Below are 24,680 nucleotides of genomic sequence, written 5' to 3' on the forward strand. Positions count from 1 at the left end.
CACAATTCCTCTCTTCGGTTAATAAAATGTTCGCTGGGATGTCAATAGCTATTTTAGCATATTATTTTTCGAACATTATGAAAATTGTATCTAGACAGGATCTTTTGTGGTACCGTGTGTCTCGGATAACACTGTTACATTCACTGCCTTTCTCATACGGACTGTTTAGCGAGCCACCACATAAATTGGCGTAGCTTAGAGATAGTCTCGGCCTTGCAGTGCGTAAGGACCAGAGTTCAACCCGGCTAACACCAATCCGTCTTTTTTTTAATTTTTTTATTTTAACTATTTTTTTCTATATACCGTTATGGAGACTTAGAATCAGCTAATAATTTCTATGTATAGTGAGAATGCACTCAAATGTGTTCTAAAACATACTTAGCTCTTCTCTAATTGACTTATGTACCTTTGCTTAGTTGAACAATAATTAGGTTGTTTTTACGATAGTATCATTATGCTGCTACAAATCTCTTCCTTCGTTCCGTTGCTGACCATACAAAGATCAAACACGCATATCCGAAACCAAAGAAAAAATTCTTTGTCATTTAAAAGAAAAATTTAAAGTGAAAAATAAGTGATTTTAATTCCGCAAAATCCTTTAGTCTATTAATTAATGACTAAATAAATAAATTATCACTTTAAAAGCGAACTAATATTCGTAAATTTTTGTGGAAATTTTTGCAAATCCCAAAAAATCATCAATCGAAAAACGCGGACATCTAAGTAAATTTACAAATTTTTACAAACAACATTTTCCGAAAAGCAATTAAATTCCAGACGGTAAGAATTAAAATTCTAATTGTTTTCAAAATTGGTATTAGAAAAGTGTTATTTTTTTTCTGACATACAGATTGCAATTAATACCACCTTTACGGCAACATTTTCTGTGAAAAAAAAAAATCCCCATTGGGATTTTTAAAAAATCAGTGTCCGTCATCATTAAATTACTGTCACCAAATTTTCCTTGGCATTACCACCACTATACGAATAAAATATCTTGATGCTATTGGTACAATATATATTCCTCTCAGCAACATTTGTAACAAAATCTGCCACTGTGCGAGACATCACGTGTCAAGCCAGACACGCACCAGACCATTTGATCTACGATATTCGAATTACTACGTGCTAAAAATAGAACTGCAACATACATGCGTCTCGCTTGCACATTGCACACACGCAGATCGGCATTGGAAAGGCGAGCACAGCGATCGTGTGCAAAAAAACATTGTTAAGAGCCGCTACACAACAGCTCAGTAGCCTAGGCAGCAAAAAGGCACTGCTACCACCATAAGGTCGCGGGTTCGACCCCCGACATCGGCAACAGCATTATTTATGAAATTTAAAATCTAATATTTAGAACTTATAAAATCGCAAAACATTGTATCGCAAGTATTCATAAAATTTGATCATCATGTTCCCCTAAACATATGCAAACATTTACCTTAACATATTAAATTCCTTACAGTTCCATCATCACACACATAAACACACACATACAACACCAGTTCATCGAGGCCTCGACGATCAGCGTAAATATGTGGATTTGAAAATCTCAAGGATCAAATATACATCCTTTGAAAAGTACAAAAACACAAACAGAGTGAGTTAAAAAAAAAAGAAAAAAATATATAAAAATATTTGCATATGTAGGGTTTAATATGTAGTTGTTAAAATATGAAAAAAGTCCTTGTAAGAAAATAATTATCCTTTAGGAAAAGGAATAACAAAAAGGAATGAAATCGTCAAAAAAAAAAAAAATCCATTTTTTTCTAGTATAATTTTTTGAGTCCTTTAAATCTGAAATTAAATCTATTGTATAAATTATATATTTTTTTTCTTATTCATTAAATATTAAATTAAAGCCTAAATTCGTTACATCATTTTACTGAGAAATATGTAAAATTAAAACTAGCAATGAATTCCCTTTCTATATCGTTAGATTGTCATCTGATATTTAACAATTTATTTTAACAAAGTCAAATATAAAACATCTATTTTTTTTATTTTTACATAGTTCTCAGTGAAATATCTAAATGATCTGGCATTAAAACTTTTCAAATTTAGTTTATAATTATAATCCTATAGATATTGTATGGAATATATATTTCTTTTAAATATGTCCTTACAATACTTAATTTAGTAGAGATATTACTATGAATTTGTTAGAAATTAATCTATCGCTATGTTTGTGTTCTAAATGAATTTTAATATATACTTGTTAGTAACAAGATGAAGAGCTAAATCTAGTATAATTTCTTACTATGGTGAGGTAATCTAAAGAGAGGGTAAATCGCATTAGGGGTCTCAACAAAATATGTAGCCTTTGAGACTATGTAGGGTAAGGGTTATGAGGCTCAACTCCAAAATCCACCTGGAGTTATATTATAATCGAAGATTGACCTTTGTTTTCTTTTAGTTCTTTATTCTGGTTCAACAGGGTCAGGGTTGACCAGAAACGTAGTCCAGCCAAAACAAGTATTTATTTCTTTTCGGGAGTCTAAAATATTTTCTGGTTTTATGTTTGAAAGATACGTTTAGGAGCTTAAAAAGGACAACGAACCCCCCTCCGCTGCTTGCTAGTGCAACAATGGCTCCCATCGTCCTAATTATGCCCTATATTCATCATTTATTTTTCTACCAACGTATCTCTCGGTGTTCAGTTAAACTAATCTAGGAGGTTGTTTATGACATAGTAATATTAATATCACAAATTACTCCAAACGAGGTTGCACATTACACATAAAAATAGAATGGCGCCCAACGTGGGACAAAAACCAATTGAATCCATAGGCAAAATGTTTTTTAAATACCAAAAGGTTAATCCCCTTAAAACGTATAATCACTGTAATATTAACTACAAGCGATAGTTGTAAATTCTTTTGTATATTAAGCTACAATCCTTAATTCGTTAGGATTTACAATTATAAGTTTTGAAGACCTTTGGATATGATTGTCCCATATTTTGTTTTAATAAGTCATTAAATTTCATTAAATACCTATTTAGCAAAATGTTTTGAATTCAGGAAACTGGATTCAGAATACTTGGTTAAGGCTCTCTGGATTTTTCAGTTTTCTGATGAGTTCGGAAAATTCTGACCGAGATGTCCTTTATCAACATTTTCTGATCCGGTGAAATGGAGTCAAAATTATTTGTAAAATAGAAGAAGTATGTATTTGGTTATTTAGATTATTTTTAATAGACTGAGATATCGTCATCCTGATTTTTCTCGGAATAACTATTATGCTGGTTGCAAAATAAAGTCCAGAATTTTCAGTTCGAATGAAAGTAGCATGATGGTTTGTCTGTTAAGAATATTCTTTTTAACTGAAATATAAACTCCATAGCCCTGTTTTTCTTTCCAATCAATCTTTCGATTTATAATTTTTTTTCATGTTTACTTTACCCCAGATTTACCTCACCTATATAGTAAGAAATGTGTATTTTGAAAATCTACAGATACTTATTTTGAAATTTGTTGTTGAAGTATTCACAACACTATATTGAGTTTTTGTTTAATAACTGTCAACCTTATTATCATACTGAAGATTGTATATTGGATTCATATATACCCTTCAGAAATTTCCTATTATTTTATATATTTTTTTTCTCGCCTTTGTTGACAAATTGCTCTGACAATGTCCATACCACGAAGTCCATTACCAATTCCAAATGTCGACTCTGACAATCCAACAGTGGAAACTTTAAATGTCCGTCCTGTCAGGATTTTATACAACCACAAAGTCAACCATGTTGTATGATTGAACTATGCCGTCATGTTTTCCATAGGGTTTGCATTGAAACGAATTGTCCAATTCAGCTCAATGTCCGTTGTGTAGAGTCACCTGTGAGCTTTCAAATTTAAACTATCCTGCTTTAAATATTGAAGCTACTGAAAGGCAACACAGACTGGTACAACCAAGAAAAATCGTCCTGTTTATAGAGGAAAAGGACGTGGATCTTTGGCAAATCGCCCAATGACACGAAATTTAAGCAAAACGTTTGCTACAGAAAATATGAACCTAAGTATCGATTTTGATGGATCTCAAAATAATCCACCAGAAATAGGCGAAGATTCTATGTCACAAAATATACCATCTGCCAATCCACCAAACCAACTAGACATCTAATAACCCCACTAATAATCAAATTTCATCTGAAGTAGACTACGGTCGAATCAATCAAATGATTGAAATAATATTATTAAATATTTCAGAATTTAAATTTAGGAGCACAGGTTCCAAATACCCCTATAAATAACCTTCAAAGTTCTACTTCTCAGAATAGCAATTCTAATCCAAATTTTCAACCCCAACATCTCTTAATAAATGAAAATAGAAATGTTTCGAATCAGACCCCAAATCAGGAAATTTCGGTTCCATTGCGACCAGATAGGGTAACATTTATTATTCAGACTGGAATATTCATTTCGATGGTTCGAATAATAATTTGACGGTAGAAGAATTTCTATACCGTATCAAAATGTTGACCAAAGAACATTTGAATAATAATTTTTCTCATATTTGCAAAAACTTGCCTATAATTTTGACTGGTAAGGCCAGAGAATGGTTCTGGAGGTACCATAAAAGTGTCGATTCAATCCAGTGGAATGAATTTTGCGGTGCTTTGCGTAGTCAGTTCAAGGATTTAAGATCCAACTTTGATTGATGGAAGCAATTAGAAGTCGTAAAATGAAAGCTGGTGAATCATTTGACTCTTTTTATGATGCAATTTGTTCTCGCTGACAGACTTAGACAACCAATCCCAGAAGAAGAGATGGTTGAAATTCTTATTCGAAACTTGAGAGCAGATATAAGGCATGAGTTATTATATGTCCCAATCTTCACTATTCCACACCTCAGAAAGCTAGTTCAGATGAGGGAAAATTTAATGAACGACGAATCTTTTAAGAAAAGCACAGTCCCAAAACCCACAGTTTCCAGTAACTATGGTAATATTCGTAGAACTGTAGCAGAAGTACAGTATGAGGAACAATCTACAGATGAAAATCGTTCCGAAGCCTGTGTTGATGCTATAAATAAGACTCATCTACAGTCAAGTGCTGGAATGTGATGAGTTTGGCCATTTTTGGGACGACTGTCTCAAAGATAGAATTGTTTTCTGCTATGGATGTGGTATTAAAATGTTTATAAGCCCCAGTGCACGAGATGTGCTAGCAGAAAAATATCCATCCGTCAAAAAACTATGCAGCCCAAAAACAACACCCGAATCCACCGTAACTGGTATGGATTCTAAACCCTACAGCCAAAGAACAAAATCCCAAAATTACTATACTGAAATCTGATTTTTCAAATTCAAAACCCGACCACAAAACTCTTTTTCCAATTCGACCATATCATGAGCGATACCAAACTTACATGGAAAAGCGAAATGAAATTTCACGATTTCAGAACTTTCCATTAAAGCCCCTAAACGAGTGAAAAGATCTACTCGTCGACTTAGATTGTTTTATAAAAGACGAAGAAAAGCTTCAACATACATAATATCTGCCATTGTTATAACCCTTCGGATAGGCGATATTACGCCAAAGTCAGTTTTCTTAATTTACCGAATATGGTTTATTAGACACGGGTGCTAATATATCCTGTCTAGGCTCAGACTTAGCAACACAAAATTTTTCCAATTACCCTGATTTTACACCTGGCAAAACTGGAGTTAAAACAGCCGATGGTTCCATTCAAAGGACTCAAGGTTCTGTAGAAGTAGATGTCCATTTTAAAGGCGAAACACATAAACTCAAATTATTAATTGTCCCCTCACTAACGCAACGTCTATTCTTGGTTTAGATTTCTGGAAAACTTTTTCATTGGCCCCAGATATTTTTGATAGTCCAATAACCACCAACCCACCCGTACCGTCTAACGTCCGTCTGTTGTATCAGCTCTCGAAAGCACTACTTGTCAACCCAACTCTAATATGTCTGAAAGTCCCTCCGAATCGAAATTAGATGTGTCCGAAAAAAATCTAAATTCGTCCGATTTTAATTATCCGCTTACCTATAGTCAACAAAATCAATTAAAAGTTGTAGTTGATCTCTTTCCCAGTTTCGCTAAAGAAGGTTTAGGTCGAACGACTTACTTGAAGCACCATATTGACATTGGCGATGCGAAACCGGTAAAGCAACGTTTCTACCCTGTCTCCTGCCGTCGAGAATTTGATGTACAAGGAGGTAGATCGTATGCTTTCCCTGGGTGTGATTGAGCCATCAGTATCAGCCTGGTCTTCACCAATGCGATTAGTCGTGAAACCAAACAAAGTTCGACTTTGCTTAGATGCAAGAAAAACTCAATTTAGTTACCAAAAAGATGCTTACCCATTGCCCAGCATTGAGGGTATCTTTGCCAGACTACCAAAGGCAAATATAATCACTAAGCTAGACTGAAATGCCTATGGCAAATAAGTTTGTCTGAAGAGTCCAAAGCGCTTACGGCTTTTACAGTGCCCGGAAGGCCGCTGTATCAGTTCGTAGTTATGCCTTTCGGGCTCTGTACAGCACCTCAGACAATGTGCAGGCTAGTTGATAGGATTATACCGCCAGATCTAAGGTACTGTGTTTTTGGTTACCTAGACGACATTGTAATTGTATCTGAAGATTCAATAGTCACTTGTCAGTTTTGGTTAGAATCGCACAAGAATAAGAAAAGCTAATTTAACCCTGAATGTGGAGAAAAGCCAGTTCTGTGTTACACAGACAAAATACCTCGGTTATGTAATCGGCAATGGAGGTATTCAGACTGATCCCGAAAAGGTGGAATCCATAGTTAACTGGCCAACTCCAAAAAAAATTCGTCAGGTGAGAGGCTTTTAGGTCTAGCAGGATGGTATAGAAGGTTTATTGAAAACTTTTCATCCATCACCTTCCCGATATCTGAAACCTTGTCATCGAAACAGAAGTTCAAATGGACTCCTGAAGCTCAAAACTCATTTACGACCATAAAATTTGTTGACCACCGCCCCAATTTTATCCAATCCTGACTTCAGCAAAAAGTTTACTTGCACTGCGACGCCTCAGACTATGGCATAGGCGCAGTATTGGTTCAGCTTGACGAAAATGGCCAAGAGAAACCAATCGCGTTTATGTCCAAAAAGTTAAACTCCGCACAAAGAAATTATTCTGTCACAGAGCGTGAGTGTCTGGCGGCAGTCGAAGCAATAAAGAAGTTCAGATGTTATCTTGAACTACAAGATTTTGAGGTTGTGACGGATCACTCGTCTTTAGTATGGTTGATGAAACAGCCTGACCTAACCGGAAGATTAGCCCGTTGGGTATTTAAGTTGCAACCTTACAATTTTTCAATAAGTCATCGAAAAGGAAAGGACCATGTCGTTCCGGATGCATTGTCTCGCATTTATACCAACGAAATTTCTTCGTTAGAAGAATCCGAACCCGAAATTGACTTGAATTCCCCATGCTTTTATCCGTGATTACCAAACTTTGAAATATAAAATAAAGGAAAATGCTTCTAGTTATCCGGATATCAAAACCGTTGATAAATATGTGTATATTCGTACCGAACATTATAGGGTAACCCCGATCAAGAAACCAATGCCTGGAAATTATGGATTCCTGAGAACCTTCGACAGTCCCTCATAATCAGATTTCATAATTCTCCAAATGCAGCTCATGGCGGAATAGGGAAAACTTTGGATTTGATTCGTAGAAATTTTTATTGGCCCGGTATGGTCACCGACGTACGTAACTACGTACGCGACTGTGAAACTTGTAAACAGACCAAACACCCAAACTATATAACCAAACCGGAAATGGGAAAGTTAGTACTACCAAGTAGACCATTCAGCGGTTATATGTGGACATCTTAGGACCTTATCCACGGTCTAAAAATGGTTTTATAGGCATATTCATAGTATTGGATCACTTGACCAAATATCATTGGCTTTGCCCATTAAGAATTTACTTCCGCTCCAATACAAGAATTTTTATTGAAGCATATTTTCCATGCCTTTGGAGTTCCAGAACAAGTCATTAGTGACAATGGTTCACAATTTAAATCTAATGAATTTAATTCATTCTTAACAAAATTTGGCATTAAACATGTATATACTGCGCTTTATTCACCACAAGCCAACGCTTCGGAGCGAGTAAAACCGTTCAATAATAGCCAGTATTCGTGCATATTTAAAACAGACCAACGACTTTGGGATGTAAACCTGTCTTTTATAAGCTGCGCTTTAAGAAACGCAGTACACCAAGCTATAAAGTGTTCTCCATACTTTGCAACTTTGGGTTAATATGGTTACCCATGGGGATACTTATAATCTTTTAAAAAATCTCAATATGTTGAATGAACCTACCACAACTATAAATCGCGAAGATCAGTTGCAATTAATTCGAGCCGAGCTCAAAGCAAACATTGAAAAAGCCTACAATCACAATCGAGAACAATATAATTTACGTACTCGACCGATTACGTATACCGTAGGTCAAGTGATATATCGTAGAAACTTCGCACAAAGCAGTGCTGAAAAGAATTTTAATGCAAAACTAGCTCCACTTTATTTGCAAGCCAAAGTAAGAAGAAAAGTAGGCAATGTTATTATGAACTCGAAGATATGAATGGAAACATAATAGGAACATTCCACGCTAAGGATATGCGACCATAATTTATTATACGCATTCCGATTAATATCGTTATCCATAGGATCGATATTACCCGGTTTGTGGTAAATTATGGTTCCATCACAATTCCTCTCTTCGGTTAATAAAATGTTCGCTGGGATGTCAATAGCTATTTTTAGCATATTATTTTTCGAACATTATGAAAATTGTATCTAGACATGATCTTTTTTGTACCGATGTGTCTCGGATAACACCTGTTACATTCACTGCCTTGTCTCATACGGACTGTTTAGCGAGCCACCCACATACATTGGCGTAGCTTAGAGATAGTATCTCGGCCTTGCAGTCGTAAGGACCAGAGTTCAAACCCGGCTAACACCAATCCGTCTTTTTTTTAATTTTTTTATTTTAACTATTTTTTTTCTATTATACCGTTAGTGGAGACTTAGAATCAGCTAATAATTTCTATGTATTAGTGAGAATGCACTCAAATGTTTCTAAAACATACTTAGCTCTTCTCTAATTGACTTATGTACCTTTGCTTAGTGGTGAACAATAATTAGTTGTTTTACGATAGTATCATTATGCTGCTACAAAATCTCTTCCTTCTTTCCGTTGCTGACCATACAAAGATCAAACACGCATATCCGAAACCAAAGAAAAAAAATTCTTTGTCATTTAAAAAGAAAAATTAAAGTGAAAAAATAAGTGATTTTAATCCGCAAAATCCTTTAGTCTAATTAATTAATGACTAAATAAAATAAATTATCACTTTAAAAGCGAACTAATATTCGTGAAAATTTTGTGGAAATTTTTGCAAATTCCCAAAAAATCATCAATCGAAAAAACGCGGACATCTAAGTAAATTTACAATTTTTACAACAACATTTTCCGAAAAGCAATTAAATTTCCAAGACGGTAAGAATTAAAATTCTAATTGTTTTCAAAATTGGGTATTAGAAAAGTGTTATTTTTTTCTTGACATACAGATTGCAATTATACCACCTTTACGGCAACATTTTCTGTGAAAAAAAAAAATCCCCATTGGGATTTTAAAAAAATCAGTGTCCGTCATCATTAAATTACTGTCACCAAATTTTCCTTGGCATATTACCACCACTATACGAATAAAATATCTTGATGCTATTGGTACAAATAGATATTCCTCAGCAACATTTGTAACAAAATCTGCCACTGTGCGAGACATCACGTGTCAAGCCAGACACGCACCAGACCATTTGATCTACGATATTCGAATTTACTACGTGCTAAAAAATAGAACTGCAACATACATGCGTCTCGCTTGCACATTGCACAACACGCAGATCGGCATTGGAAAGGCAGAGCACAGCGATCGTGTGCAAAAAACATGTGTTAAGAAGCCGGCTACACAACAGCTCAGTAGCCTAGGCAGCAAAAAGGCACTGCTACCAACCATAAGGTCGCGGGTTCGACCCCCGACATCGGCAACAGCATTATTTATGAAATTTAAAATCTAATATTAGAACTTATAAAATCGCAAAACATTGTATCGCAAGTATTCATAAATTTGATCATCATGTTCCCCCTAAACTATGCAAACATTTACCTTAACATATAAAATTCCTTACAGTTCCATCATCACACACATAAACACACACATACAACACCAGTTCATCGAGGCCTCGACGATCAGCGTAAATATGTGGATTTGAAAAATCTCAAGGATCAAATATACATCCTTTGAAAGTACAAAAACAAAACAGAGTGAGTTAAAAAAAAAAAAGAAAAAAATATATAAAAATATTTGCATATGTAGGGTTTAATATGTAGTTGTTAAAATATGAAAAAAGTCCTTGTAAGAAAATAATTATCCTTTAGGAAAAGGAATAACAAAAAAGGAATGAAATCGTCAAAAAAAAAAAAAATCCATTTTTTTCTAGTATAATTTTTGAGTCCTTTAAATCTGAAATTAAATCTATTGTATAAATTATATATTTTTTTCTTATTCATTAAATATTTAAATTAAAGCCTAAATTCGTTACAATCATTTTACTGAGAAATATGTAAAATTAAAACTAGCAATGAATTCCCTTTCTATATCGTTAGATTGTCATCTGATAATTTAACAATTTATTTTAACAAAGTCAAATATATAAACATCTATTTTTTTTATTTTTACATAGTTCTCAGTGAAATATCTAAATGATCTTGCATTAAAACTTTTCAAATTTAGTTTATAATTATAATCCTATAGATATTGTATGGAATATATATTTCTTTTAAATATGTCCTTACAATACTTAATTTAGTAGAGATATTACTATGAATTTGTTAGAAATTAATCTATCGCTATGTTTTGTTCTAAATGAATTTAAATATATACTTGTTAGTAACAAGATGAAGAGCTAAATCTAGTATAATTTCTTACTATGGTGAGGTAATCTAAAGAGAGGGTAATCGCATTAGGGGTCTCAACAAAATATGTAGCCTTTGAGACTATGGTAGGGTAAGGGTTATGAGGCTCAACTCCAAAATCCACCTGGAGTTATATTATAATCGAAGATTGACCTTTGTTTTCTTTTAGTTCTTTATTCTGGTTCAACAGGGTACAGGGTTGACCAGAAACGTAGTCCAGCCAAAACAAGTATTTATTTCTTTTCGGGAGTCTAAAATATTTTCTGGTTTTATGTTTGAAAGATACGTTTAGGAGCTTAAAAAGGACAACGAACCCCCCTCCGGCTGCTTGCTAGTGCAACAATGGCTCCCATCGTCCTAATTATGCCCTATATTCATCATTTATTTTTCTACCAACGTATCTCTCGGTGTTCAGGTTAAAACTAATCTAGGAGGTTGTTTATGACATAGTCATATTAATATCACAAAATTACTCCAAACGAGGTTGCACATTACAGATGGTACGAGACACAAAAGATTTATTCACATTTAAATGCTGGAGTGCACTAACGATAGCCAGAGTTGTGGTTTTTCAGCCAAATATAAGGAAATCACACTTTCACGTTTGAATTCCATCACAAATAACTTTTTTCTGAAAAATTCTCAGCAAAATGCTTTTGTGCGCTTGTAAACAATATAAAAAATGGGTGGCTTAGACATGACAGCAGCCTGAATTTGATTGCGCTTTTTTTATCTCACCCTGTATTTTCAATTCCATAAACATTTTAGACATAACAATGTTAGTCGACCTACCTTTTGAATGTTAGAGTGTGAATGTTAGACAACAGATGCAAGTGTATAAATCCTTTTACAATTTTCTATGACAATGAATATATATACTTTATTTGGCTTAATGACAAATTTAATATACCCTTCGTGTAGGGTGGAGATTAGAACAAATCAAAAAGGAGCTAAGTTCGGTCGAGCCGGTCATTTAATACCCTCCACCATTGAAATTAATACCTATAACATGAAAATTAAAAAAATCCGAAAACTACCACTTATTTAACAGTTATATGGGGACTAAACAAAGACGTGGACCTGCTTAGGATTTTTTTTTCATAGGTGTAGTACCCATTACGATCTTTAAATACGAAATTTGAAACAGTTTCAGTGAGTAATATCGCTGAAATGATTAAAATATCGAATATCGGGAGTTACCTCTACATGGAGGCTATACGAAGATGTGAAACTGCAAACGAAATTTTTTGCCATAGGTTGTAGTATCCATTAGGAACTTTAAATACGAAATACGCTAAAATCATCAAATACCGAATATAGGGAAGTACCGTTATATGAGGGCTAAAAGAAAACGTGCACCCACATAACCCATTTAAGAATGTAACCTGCCTACTGTAAACTATGCATGTATGCAAAATTGAAGCCTTCTATCTATCTGACAAGCTATCTATCTATATCTATATCTAAAGCTATATCTATATCTATATATATCTATATATCTAGCTTTTACGCTTTTTATCAACATATCAAAGCGTAATCCTAAAGCTGATCCAGTGATATATTTTCATCTGTTTTATTTGAAATGCTGAACATAATTCATCCACTTTAAATTCATTTTTAAACCAAAGAAACATTTAAGCTCTGTCCGGATTTTTATACCCTCCACCAAAAAAGTATGGAGGGTATATTAAGTTCGTCATTCCGTTTGTAACTCATGTAAATAATCATTTTAGACCCAACAAAGCCCTGTCCGTCCGTCTGTCCGTCTGTTGTAATCACGCTACAGTCTAAACGAATTAAGATAGGAAGCTAAAATTTTGCACAGATCTCTCTTTTGTCTGCAGGTAGGTCAAGTTCGAAGATGGACTATATCGGTCCACGATATCGTATATCGCCCATATAACTGTACCCCCCGATATTCGGTATTTGATGATGTTAGCCACACTTTTCAATGGAATTGTCTTAAAATCCACACAAGTAGTTCCTTGTGAGTACTTTACCCCCTGAGAGAGAATTATCTATACAGGTCCACGATATCGTATATCCCCCATATAACGGTACCCCCCGATATTCGGTATTTTGATGATTTTACCCACATTGTTCAACGGAATTGTCTGAAAATCCACACAAGGAGTTCCTTGTGGGTACTTTATATCTCAGCAGAGAATTATCTATATAGGTCCACGATATCGTATAGCCCCCATATAACGGTACCCCCGATATTTGGTATTTTGATGATTTTATCCACATTTCTCAATGGAATTGTCTGAAACTCCACAAAAGGAGTCCCTTGTGGGCATTTTATCCACCCAAAAAGAATTGTCTATATAGGTCCATGATATCGTATATCGCCAATATAACTGTACCCCCGATATTCGGTATTTTGATGATGTTAGCCATACTTTTCAATGGAATTGTCTTAAAATCCACACAAGTAGTTCCTTGTGAGTACTTCACCCCCTGAGAGAGAATTGTCTATATAGGTCCACGATATCGTTTATCCCCCATTTAACGGTACCCCCCGATATCGGTATTTTTATGATTTTACCCATATTTTTCATCGGAATTGTCTGAAAATCCACACAAGGAGTTCATTGAGGGTACTTTATACCTCGGCAGAAATTATCTATATAGGTCCACGATATCGTATAGCCCTCAATAACGGTACCCCCGATATTCGGTATTTGATGATTTGAGCCACATTTTCCAATCGTATTGTCTGAAAATCCCTCATATAACGGTACTCCCCTATATTCGGTGTTTTAATGATTTTAGCCACTTTTTCCAATGGAATTATCTGAAAATCCACACAAGGAGTTCCTTGTGAGTACTTTACACGCAGACATAGATTTATCTTTATAGGTCCACAATATCGTATATGCCGCCATATATCGGCACCTTCCTATATTAGATATTTTAAAAGAATTTTTAATGGATTTTATTTTTTTGAAAATTTTCTAATTCGTTCCAAATGGTATATAAAGTTCGGCCCGGCCGAACTTACTGCTTTTTACTTGTTTTAAATTTGGTTTCTCTGAAATCCATCCAGAGATTGACTAATCTAAATACCAAATACAAATTACAGTAAATTTAATTTTTAAATGTTCTTTACCTTTTACAATACTAATGATTAAGCTTTGCATTTAAAACGTTAACAACTAATTTTTGAAAGTTCTACGATATTCATTGCATCTATGGTAAGGCATATTTTGTGACATTTCATAAAGGGATTACAGAGCCGCACTAAAATCCTGCCGTTGTTTCCATTGTATTTTGATATTAATATGCCTTCAAGTTTTTTATGTACTTGCACCTTAACTATCAAATAAGTGTCGCGAGCCTGTAAAATATGATCAATAGTTTCTAAATGGAGATGTATGTGAACCTATACTGACTTTCCTGCAGTGAGTGTTACATCAATAAAGGAATACCCCTTCGTTGTTAAATATATAGACAAAACCAAGGATATACACAGATAAAATAACTGTTTATATATACTATACCTCACAGTGTTTAATACTGTCTAAATCTTGAAGAACCTTGAAGGAAATTATTCATAAAGCTTGGAAGAATTTATTTTTACAACCGTATGACGACATAGGACAACGTATTTTTTAAATGCAACATCATTAAACAACAATAGAGGGATATACATATATAAATATTCGTTTGCTCATTATTCATGTGTTTTAAATTTGACCGCATTTATTACATGAAGTGGTAAATATGTTTTCGTTAAAAGTCCCTAAAACTTCAAAAAAAAAAAAAAAATATTAAAAAGAGTGATTTATATCAAAATGTATATGTGTTTATTGAGTAACTTGAACAATCAAAGTTTTTAAATGTGCACGAACCTTTGCTCTTGACAATAAGCGTACATGGCTGCGACCATGTCAGACTACATAATAATATTTTCATATTCATTTTGTGGCTTTCTCAACATTGATGGATAATTTCAAGAATTTTCTCTTAAAAAAAAAAACAATTGACACCATCAGAGATGAGTAATATATGTAAATTGTATTATATGTATGTGCATATGTGTGAAGTTGTGAGGATGTGGTTGTTATTTAACCTAGAAGAATAATTATTGTATGCAATACCAGAAACATCTATTGTTCTGAGTTGCGTATGATTACCAATTCCAATGCATTGGTGTTCGATATACGTACATCATACCACATGGTGTGCGCATTTTAATTACATCTTTGGGAAGTTTTGTGAAAATGTATGAATGAAATGGGCAGATTCTTATTATACTTTAATACGCATTCAATTTCAAGCGTCATCAGAAATACAAATACAAATAATAATAATAATAATAATAATAATAATAATAATATAATAATAATAATAATAATAATAATATAATAATAATAATAATAATAATAATAATAATAATAATAATAATAATAATAATAATAATAATAATAATAATAATAATAATAATAATAATAATAATAATAATAATAATAATAATAATAATAATAATAATAATAATAATAATAATAATAATAATAATAATAATAATAATAATAATAATAATAATAATAATAATAATAATAATAATAAATAATAATAATAATAATAATAATAATAAATAATAATATAATAATAATAATAATAATAATAATAATAATAATAATAATAATAATAATAATAATAATAATAATAATAATAATAATAATAATAATAATAATAATAATAATAATAATAATAATAATAATAATAATAATAATACTAATAATAATAATAATAATAATAATATAAATAACAATAATAACGTCAACAAATTTCATTTCTTTTTTTTTTTTTTTGATTTGGAACAGGCCAATTTCATGAAATTATATAATATAAATATACATAAAAAACATGCTCTTTAATTTTTGGAAGATTTTGTTTATACCATTAAAAGGTTGGCTCGAATGGATGAACGTAATAATGACAACATCCGTCCTTTATTTAATAAATAAATACATTATTTATAACCCCTAATACTCGAAAACTGGCTACCTTTTATTCTTGTCAAACAGGTTTCAGTTTTACAAAGAGTTTACGAAACTTATAGTGGTGCAAAGTATCACATGGTCGGCCATGCCCATCTATAGACTTGCTCGCTTGTTATATGTATCCATTTATCTATTTACTTCTGTTCTATTTTATATTTTGCGTATATGGATTTATTTATTTGATTATTAATTTTATTTAAAACAAGTAAGCAAAGGCTACAGTCAAGCGGGGCCGACCGTTGAATACCCTACAACACTATAATAAATGATACAGTTTATATAGGCGAGATACCCGAAAGAATTCCACAAGATATTGTGACAAACCATCAGGTTTCGTTCTCTAATTTTCGAATAATAGCAACTTAAACTAATTTGCTCATTTCCAATTTATTGGTAGATGTTGCACGTAAATGGTCTTCCTAGATCTGGAACCAATATTTCCCAAAGACCTATAATCTCTCAGAAGTGGCAAAAGATTAACATTTATTATTTGTTTTTGACTAAAACGCATCTATATGAGATACAGACATTTGACTATATTCTTCAAAGAAATCAGCCTTAACGAAATAGTCAGAAGTGCGTCTTTCCTGTATTTGTGAATTCTCCAAAAAGCCACTGGAATTGATATTTTCGTATTTGACTACAAAAGTTGGCAAACTATTTCACACATTGAATATTTTTGGATGGCCGTCCAAAACTATTTGGCTTTTGCAATGTCCGGTAACCTCCATCCCATTGCGCGTGGGGATCGGGTGATAATTACGACTTGCTGACAATTTTGCAGTTTTTTTTTTGTCCATTTCAACCCCCAAATATATGGCGATTTTCTCCTAAAGAGTAGGCTTCTATTCTGACCCTCATCTTATCCCATGCAAAATTTCATAAGAATAGGGTCATAAATGCGATCTGTATATGATATCCTGATATCCTAACTACTTAGTTTTGTTAGCTGTAGAAATATTACCAAATGTTTAATTCAAAATGAAAATATGCCAAAAATATGACAAAATTGAAAAAATATGAGAAAATATTACAAAATCAATATTTTCATCTTTAGAGAGATATTTTTATGCAATTTTTTTATACGTTTTTTCTTTCCTGCCAAGAGGCCATTTTGAATTAATGAGAACTGAGAACTGTCGAAATCAGTTCAGCCGTTCTCGACATATAAGAGATCTTTCAAGCATATCTTCTTTGATAGACATATATATCGCACATATTTTGCTATATATCCGATTTGATGGATGTTAACATCAATATTAAGGTCAGAAGTAACCTTGTCATGGCTTTGTGATTTCGCCGGGATTTAAAATATTCGCGGTTTAATGAAAAATTTTGAATTTTTTCAACACAAAAGATATGGTCTATTTTACCCGCTAAATATTAACCGATGACCACCCAAATTGGTAGGCGTCGATTGGACTATAATTGCGACCTGTATAGCTACTGCAAAATCCGACATTTTTTTCAGTATTTGGTCCATTCAACCCCTAAAAACTTCAGAAATAGGCTTCTCCAGAAGAAATAGGCTTCTATTCTGACCCTAACCCCACCTTCGTGTAAAATTTCGTAAGGATCGGGCCGTAATTGCGACCTGTAGCGTGATTACAAATTAACATGGACAGACGGACAGACGGACAGACGGACAGACGGACGGACGGACATACATAGCTAGATCGACTCAGCTCGGCGAGCTAGGAAGATCCATATATAATTTCCTATATGGGAAATCAATATTTCGAGGTGTTACATAAATTCTGGACCAATCAAACTTATAATACCCCCAACACATAGTGTATAAATATATGCTTACCTTAATTAAAAGATGAGATGCATTGCAAACCAACTTAAACTCTTCTATAAAACCCAACATATATGTACTTTCCCACTAAACTCATACAGTATCAACGAAACTAAATCTCTTCACCATTTTCGGTAACAGCAGAAAAAGATAAAATCACATTTTTTTCCAATAAGTTTCCTTACTACATTTCTTGTTGTTACTACACTACGTCATTGCCAATGACGCAGTAATCATTATGCCACAGCCAATGTTGTTATCGCCGCCAAAGTGTGAGTGTCAAATTATATATCATAAAACAAACAACTTGCACGAAAATTAACAAGAAAAGCATATAAATTTGAAAACACATACTATTTTTGAAAGTGGGCACTTTCCCTGGCAGTAGTCGATGCTTCTATGTGCTATGCACTTCTGTTTCTCTTCATTTCCGGGAAGTTTACTCCGAACTATTACAAACTTTTCCATCACATGGCAGATGCAAATACAACAAGTAAAAAAGCAGCTAAATTTGGCCGGGCCGAACTTTTAATACCCTCCACCATTTTGACGGGAGTTGAAAATTTAAATAAAACTTCGGGAAACTACCACTTAAATGAAAACTGTTATATGGAGACTGAACGAAGACGTGAACCCGCATACGAATTGTTTTGTCATAGGCTTTAGTACTCATTACGAACTTTATATACTGTACGATAACGTGGACCAACTATGCTTGTATGAAACATTTTAGCCTTCTATCTCAGTTCGTTCGAAAGATAGCTTGATTACAACAGACGGACAGACAGACGGACATCGCTAGATCGTCTTTTACACTGATCCAGAATATATTTACTTTGTAGGGTCTAATATAAATATTCGAGGAGTTACAAATGGAATGACAAAATTACAGTCAGAGTAGTTGGACACACTGTACTCAATTTTTGAAGAATTTCTTTTGAAACATGGATAATTATTTATTTTTATAAGTCATCATAATTAATATGAGTCATCGAATTAAATTTGTGAATTCCATAATTTTTTGAACGAAATATGTTTTATGACATTTAGAGTCGATCTAGCAATGACCATGATATGAGACGTAGGTTAGGTGAGAAAATTAACTACATTTATATACCTCTTCAAGTGTGTTTTACACATAATGTCAAAATTTTCTTTCTTGTAAGGTCAAGGTAAAGTATTCTTGTAATGGACCAATAAGTTTTCCCAAGAAAGATCAGATAGTTTTGTAGAAAGAGTATTTAATAGACATTTTCGAATACCTTTTTATTTCAACCCCACCTATATCAATTTAAAATTACAAAGTACTTCCTAACCGAACCCAAGAGATCGTCCCCTAACGAACTAAATGGTATCAGATTATTACATGGTATCAGAATATCAGAAAAAAATTCATTTTCGTCGACTTGAAACAATGTGAAATATATATCGCTTCAAAGGAAACAGAGGACACATAAGGGTTGACACAAATATGGTTGATTGTTTTTCATAAATTTCATTTGCACGCGTACGTGTGCACTAAATTGACTGATTACTTGTTTACTTGCCTGTTTTATTACAATCTTAAAGAGTGTGAAAAGTTAAGTATTCTCATTTAAATTAGTTCGTTCTCCCTCCCTCCCATCCAGCGCCTTCATAGGATATTTGTAATATCTAAAGATTGCCTGTCGATAACATGTTTTTAATAGTTTCCACTTAAGTCTTGTTCCAAGGCCCTTTGTCAAAGGACTCATAATGTTAATGCATAAACCTGTCGACGAAAGTCCAAAAAAGAAAACATCGTGAAAAAGAAAACTTTTGCCTTTATTGAAGGTCTGTGAGGTGACAATCAATACCACTACATCTGTGTAAAGTATATTATTTACTTTTACCCATTACTGAATGTGAATAAGGAATTTATATAATATATTATTCCAAAATTTGACATCATTTAAAAGATGTTTTTCTTGACAGACTACGATATAATCTGCAGGATATCTAACTGGATTGTACATATATGGAAGTAATAGCTACTTCTGAACCAATCATTTAGTACGAAAGATATTACAGGTTTGGTGCACAATATTCACAAAAAGATAGTAAATGATCGGTTGGAGCAATATACAAATCTGAATATATTATCACAATTTTTAATAGCATAAGTCACATACAAGGACACATGAACGGTCGCGCATATAAAGACTCAGAAAATTATTCTATAAGGATTTTAAAAAATGACTATGAATCTGTCACTTAAGAATAAATGCAGAACAATATAATACGCTGTACCACAATGTGGTGTAGGGTGTAAATATATTTGTTACCAAAGTGTATTTGAAACTTGTTTTTATAATGACTAAACATCATTGAATTAAATTTGTAAATATTTGTCGTAGACAACATAAAGTACATATATTCATGATCAGCACTTATTTTGGTGTTAGGACATTGTGTATATAAGTTCACGTTTTTTCAATAGCGTCCGTATATCGGTACTGTACAATTTTTACAATATAGGCCTCATATTTTATCGGATTGTTTTAACAAGTAATGTCATATTGCTCCACGGTTTTCATATAACGGCATCGTCGGGTTCGGTATTTAGACGTAATAAATAACAATCTATATAAATTCCCGTTTTGGTATAGCCCCATACCACCAAATCCACCAAATTTTTGGTATTTTAACTGCAGTTCATCAATCGATCTCAGTACAGTTTAGAGTGGATCTCGTTTTAATCAACATACTTTTATTTAAATATGTTTTTAACCAAATGGTGAAGGGTATATAAAGTTTAGCCAGACCGAATGAAACAAAAACGTTAAAGAAAACTGTTACCAAAAATTTTTTCTCTCGCTTCCATTCTTAAAGATTGGAGATCGGGTATATGCAAGAACTAGCTGCCCCAATCCCTGTTGCTGGTGATTTGTTTTAGTTTTGAAAGATCTTGTTTCCAATGAAAGTACACAACAAGTAAAAACAAACATTAAATTCGGCCGGACCGAACTTTAAATACCCTCCACCTTGGGCTAAAGGAACCGTCTTTATATAAAATTATCTGAAATCAAGCGTGCCTCACTTTAAACTTCATATGTCAGTAAGACCGTTTGCATAATGCAGTTAAACTTATCAAGAAAACCATAAAGTGAGTGAGGCCGTTATATGGGACCAAACCAAAACGGGAACCTCTATAAAAATTTTATACTTCAAGGATTGTCATCCATCAAATCTTCTAAAATATTAAATTCGAAAAAAATTATGTGTGTAAATGTGACTAGGATTATCAAAATACCGAGTATCGTTATATGTGCGCTATAAGAAAACATGGAACTAAATATCCAAGTTCTGCCACCGGTCTAGAATCCATTATGAACTGCAAATACGAATAGGCAGGTACCGTTATATGGGGGCTATACCAAAACATGGACCTACACATACAATATTTCGCCATACGAGCTAGAACCCATAGCGACCCACAAATACCAATTTTTAGGGAAATTTGTTTCAAAATGTGGCAAAAATCATAAAAAATACCGGATATCGGGAGGTGCCGTTATATGGGGCTTTACAGCAATGTAGACTTATACATAAAATGTTTCGCCACCAGAGCTAGAACCCATTATGACCCACAAATACCAATATTTAGACAAATCCGCAAAAAAATGTGACAAAAATCATCAACATACTGAATATCGGGATGTATCGTTATATGGGGCCTGTACCAAAACGGGAAAATGTACATACAATGTTATGCCACACGAACTAGAACCCATTATGACCAACAAATACACATTTTCAGACAAATTTATGAAAAAAATAAGTAAGAAAAGACTATAGTCGTGCGGGCCGACTATGTTATACCCTACAACACTACAATATGTTAGAAGCCCCATTATGTCCAAATCCATATTGGAAGATTTCGCTTTTGAAATTAGGATTTTGACTAGGGACATTTGCCCAACATTTATGCATTCCGTCGAGCAGTTAGTTGTTGTAGTCCATTTTACAGATAAATATAATCCAAAAATGCTAGAATTCTTCCCTGTCCTTAACGCTCTTCACGGGCGTGTCGATTGGCTTCAATTGTGTGATCAGAAAAACATTTCTGTTTTTGGTTAATTTAAACCCCTAAATATTTTGCAATCATCTCCAAAAGCAAGAGGCCCCTCTATATCTCCAATTTAGACTCATCTATATGATTTGCTTGTCTACGATATTTGGCTATATTTATCAACGAAATCAGCATAAAAAAGCCAGAAGTTCGCCTTTTGTGTATTTTGGATTTCGCTTGTAAGTAATGCTGGTATTTTTTCACACAAAATTAGTGTTCCATTGTACCCGCTGTCCTAACTCTAACTTTATGCGAGATTTCGTGTCGTTTGGTTTCTATTTGTGACCTTTATAACGGCTGCAAAATCAGGAAAATTTTTAGCTGTTGGTCCATTTCAACCTCTAAATATATTGCGGACATCTTTGAAAACAACACGCCTAGCCCTTCTGAGCATAACTCAACCCTTGTGGAAATTTTCGTGAGGATCAGACGATAATTGCAATGCTTATATAATATCCCCAACCTGTGTTGTAAACTGAAAAAATATTACAAAATATTATAAGTCAAATTGAAAAAATCGCATGCGATAAAAAATATGAAAAAATAAAAAAATGTCACAAAATACTACAAAATCTATATTAACATCTTTCTAGGCAAATTTTTTCTGCGATTTTTTTAGATTTTATACTTTTATGTCAAGATGGCATTCTGAATTGATCAAATTTGTCAAAATCGGTCCAGCCATTCTTTAGATATAAGCATTCTAACTAACATCCCCTTCCTTTGTATATACACATTGTATATATTTCGCTATATATATTCGATATATTTACTATCGGCATCTACGTAACGGTCAGAATTGACCTGTTCGTCTATTTGTGATTTCGCCGGGATTAAAAGTATTCGCGGTTTAATGGAAAATTTGACTTTTATTTAAGAGAAATGTTAGGGGCTATTTTACCCACTTAATATTACCCGATGACCATCAAAATTGGAAGTCTTCTGCCCATCCGTAAACTCTAGCACCATGCTAACTTCCGCGTCGATTGGTCTATAACTGCGACCTGTGGAGCAACTGCAAAATCAGGTAAATTTTCAGTATTTGGTCCATTTCAACCCCTAAATATTATGCGATCATCTAAGAAATAGGGTTCTATTCTGGCCCAAACCCCACCTCCATTCTAAATTTCGTGAAGATCGGGCCATAATTGCGACCTGTAGAGTGATTACAAATTAACATGGACAGACGGACGGACGGACATACATAGCTAGATCGACTCAGCTCGGTGAGATAGGAAGATCCATATATACTTTCCTATGTGGGAAACCAATATTTCGAGGTGTTACATAATTTTTGACCCAATCAAACTTATAATACCCCCAACACATAGTGTTGTAGGGTATAATTAACAAAAACCATCAAAATACGGAATATTGGTACATACCATTATATGGGGCCTTTACCAAAACGTGGACCTATACATGCAATGTTTCGCCACCGGAGCTAGACCTACAAATACCAATTTCAAGACAAATCCGTGAAAAATGTGGCAAAAATCATCAAAATATCGTATATCGGGAGGTACCGTTATATGGGGACTATACCAAAAATGAACCGATATATCTCATTTTCAATACCAACCATCCTAGACACAATATAAATTGTTGACGCTCTACGTCAAATAATGTGGGCAGCATTGTGATTTCAACAAACAGACAGACAGACGAACATCGGTAAATCGACTTAGAATTTTACGCTGATTATGAATGTATATACTTTGTGGGGACTACGACGAATCTTTAGGGATGTTACAAACGGGATGACAAAGTTAATATACCCTGCTTTCCAAGGTGGAGGGTACAAACACCTGCTGTGAAAGTTATGTATCAAATTTTACTTGTTTAATTTTTTAGATAAATAAAATATTGGGAATGAGACGAATCCTTCATATATACACTCTGAAAGCTCAGTATAAATTTCAGGAAAATTGATTCAGGCGTTTTCGAGTCTGCAGGAAATACACATACAAACATTTAATTATATATTGAGGTAACTACCCAGAATTGTGTAAATATCGGGAAATTATCGATTTACTTAAACTCCGTGTTTAGTGTTTTCAAGAATTTTCCAATTTTTACTTCAATGAGTGCAATAAACATGCGCTTTTCTGATTTATAAAAAAATATTTCATATGTTGTATAATTTAAGAAATATTAACATTTATCAGCGCACGTGTTTGACTTTGAGAAATATTTTTGACTATTGGAGTAATATTAATTCTTATTCATTTCTGCTGTTTTAATACAGTTGCATTAAGACCTTCATTCCCAAAAAATACAGTAAGTAATGGTCAAAAGTCGGGCGGATCCGACTATATGATACCACAATGCATATTTAGTAGAGCTCCCGTAACATATTAATTTATCTTAATTTTTTAGAATTTATTTAGATCATATCACCTATAAACATTTGGCTTTAGAGCAGTTATAGTTCGGTTTCAGAGGGAACTAACATATGATAGGAATATCCAATTCAGAATCGATTTTCACTAAATTGGACGGAGACATTTTTATCTTTTATACCAAATAACATTGCTATAGAGTGTATGATATCACTTCGAGAAGGAATATAATAAGAAACAAGTAAGCAAAGGCTACAGTCGAGCGGGACCGACCGTTGATTACCCTACAACACTATAATAAATGATAGAGTTTATATAGGCCAGATACTCGAAAGAATTCCACAAGATATTTTGACAAATAATAAAAGAAAACCATCAGGTTTCGTTCTCTAATTTTCGAATAATAGAAACTTTAACTAATTTGCTCATTTCCAATTTATA

Source organism: Musca domestica, unplaced genomic scaffold, assembly GCF_030504385.1.
Source record: "Musca domestica strain aabys unplaced genomic scaffold, Musca_domestica.polishedcontigs.V.1.1 10, whole genome shotgun sequence".
In the NCBI taxonomy this organism is placed as follows: Eukaryota; Metazoa; Arthropoda; class Insecta; order Diptera; family Muscidae; genus Musca; species Musca domestica.